Raw genomic sequence first — 2,615 nt, 5'->3', positions numbered from 1 at the left:
GTAATTAAAGTATAAAAAATAATTAATAAACAAAGAAAAAGTATTTAATTATAAAATATATGAAAATGTACATACAAGATGTTCAAATATAAAAGAAAAAACTACAACAAGTAGTCTTATAGGCTTAATGCATCAGGCTAATGGGTATTGACTGGGCGAAGTGGTTGGGAAGTCGAAGGTAGAGTGAGATCAGGTGCTAGCATCGGGATTTGAAGGCCGGACATCTGTAAGGCCAATAAAATCATACTCATTTTATAGTCCTAGGCCGATAACTAGGCTGCAATCTTGGCTTTCCGGGCTACTGCTTTAGCCTCCCGGACTTAATTCTTGACCAAGCCTATACATAAGCATCATGAATTTGAGTGCGCCTCTCTCATTGACTGGAGAGGCAATAAGATATATTCAGAGCAGCCCATCACACTGCTTACTAATCAGTAGTCTATCTGTAACCGTCGCATTTCAGCATGGAAAGTTGGGCTTGAATTCAAAGTCCGATGAGCAAGACTCCTTATGTCCTCTCGTGAACAATTTTGGGAAATTCTAACTAGCTCCCAAAGGGCACCTCCACTAATCATGTCCTTCGCATTCACCTCTTTGATATAAATACCCAATGTATATAAGTAGAAAGTCTAACACATAAAGATGTTATCTAGGATCAGACAAATTCAACTACCATGTTGTGCTAAGTGACAGAGTGCAAGCTCAATGTGGGTGCCGGATTGGTGCAGCCTCATCATTAGCAATTTATACAATCCATGGAAGTGCACCATCTTCTATCTATCAAGAAAGATCTTCCATTCTTTATCCCCTATAGTAGGTCAGCATATTGACATTACACCAAAAACGTAAAAATCTTAAATCGGACATTCCACCATAATACCGAGGGAACTATTCATGGAATATTTCTAACAAAGGCTCTTACCTTGAGTACATGTCGTGATTCATATTTTGCAAAGTTAGCCATTCCACGTGCCATTTGGGAAAGAACATTAGGATGCCCGCACCTCACAAGTCCTAGCAACGCCTTAATACCACCTTCAGACCTTAGCTTCATTTGTAGCTTATCTGAGGATATTAACAAAATAATAACAAAGCAGGATTTAAATACTCAAATTTAGGGGAAAAAATGCAGAGCAAACATAAACAAAATGAAGAACAAACAACAAAAAACCCTTCCTCTGGAGCATAGAATTGGAAAATGGACATGTTTCCAGGGACTAGTGTAAAAAAGTTTGAATTGTATATAATAAACCAGGGAACTAAATAGAAAAGAAGAGTCTTCTTCAATGTTTTTAAAAGGACTTTTATTATGCACTAATAAGCCAATGAAGCCATTTATGCCCGATTACTACAGATAGTTATACAAATTTTCTTTTGAGACCTTTAGAGAAAAGAAATGAATAACCAAAAGAAAAGGTAAAGGCTCTAATAATAAAACAATTAAAGAAAAGACAACGCAGTATACCATCGCCCCATAAACTAGCAATAGCTCCAGCAACCATGCGTAGGGTTTGAGCATCATCACCTTCAGTGGATGTTGTTACTAACAAACTAATCCCACCGTCCTGCATTATAATTTCTTGATTGGCTTCTACAAATCCAGAGAGGAAGTAATGTAAAAACCCAATATTTTGAAAGTCAGACAGATACTTCTCAACCAAAAAGTAATAACATTCAAACTACAGAAAAAAGCCCTTGCACTCTAAGAAAGAAGAATAAATCATTGAGCACTCACCATTCATTGCAAGATTCGCAATGGCACCAGCTGCCACTCTTCGAACGGTTTCATCCTCAAAGCTTCTAAGAAGCATCAGCAAGGAAGTAAGACCACCAGCTTCAACTATCCTTTTCTAATTTGCCTCTGCTTTTCACATACAAGCGAACAACAATTCTCTAAAAGTTAAAACTTCAGCAAAGGAAAAGAAAAAAAAAACAAGTATACAAAGTATACAACTGCAACTTCAATTTAAGAGTCGTGTACTACTACTACATAAATTAAATATTAATCTCTGTATACAGAGTATACAAATGTAACTTCAACTTAGGAGTTGTGTTCTAGTACTTACTAAATCAAATATTGATCTCTGTCCAATGCTAACCACTTATTTTCATGGTTAACAGACCTGTCAAAGGTGGGCACTTTTTCTTCTCCGGAGGTGCTATGGAATCCAACGGCAGTCGAGGCTCAAACAGCTTATCTGCAAAGTCTGAAAAGAGGAAACCTAAAGTGGAAAATGGAATTGTAGACATCGAAATTTCGGTGAAATAAATGTTGGCCATTGCAGTAAAATTACATTTGTAGACATTGAAATTTCGGTAAAATAAATGTTGACCATTGCATTAAAATTACAACATCCACTCATTTCACCTACATCATAAACTTAATTCACCTACAACAATCCACCCAATTCACCTACAACCTCCACCCAATTCACCTACAACAATCCACCCAATCCACCTACAACATCCACCAAAGCAAAAGGATGGTGGTAATTCATTCTCAAAGCCTATAAATAGGCTTCTCCATCAAAGGATCAAGGGAGGAAATTGACATACATTTTCTCTACTCTCAAGCAAATCCCGAAGGATCAAGAAGCCCTTTTGGTTCTTCATGA

General features: G+C 37.0%; 1 pseudogene; it reads right to left on the bottom strand.

The window, feature by feature from the left end:
• Positions 1 to 431: 431 nt before the first annotated feature.
• LOC126588707 (kinesin-like protein KIN-UB) lies at positions 432 to 1,838 on the bottom strand (annotated as a pseudogene).
• Between the last annotated feature and the right edge of the window lie 777 nt (positions 1,839 to 2,615).

This window comes from Malus sylvestris, chromosome 11 (assembly GCF_916048215.2).
Source record: "Malus sylvestris chromosome 11, drMalSylv7.2, whole genome shotgun sequence".
Classification (NCBI taxonomy): Eukaryota; Viridiplantae; Streptophyta; class Magnoliopsida; order Rosales; family Rosaceae; genus Malus; species Malus sylvestris.
This window is presented reverse-complemented; position numbering and strand designations above follow the sequence as displayed.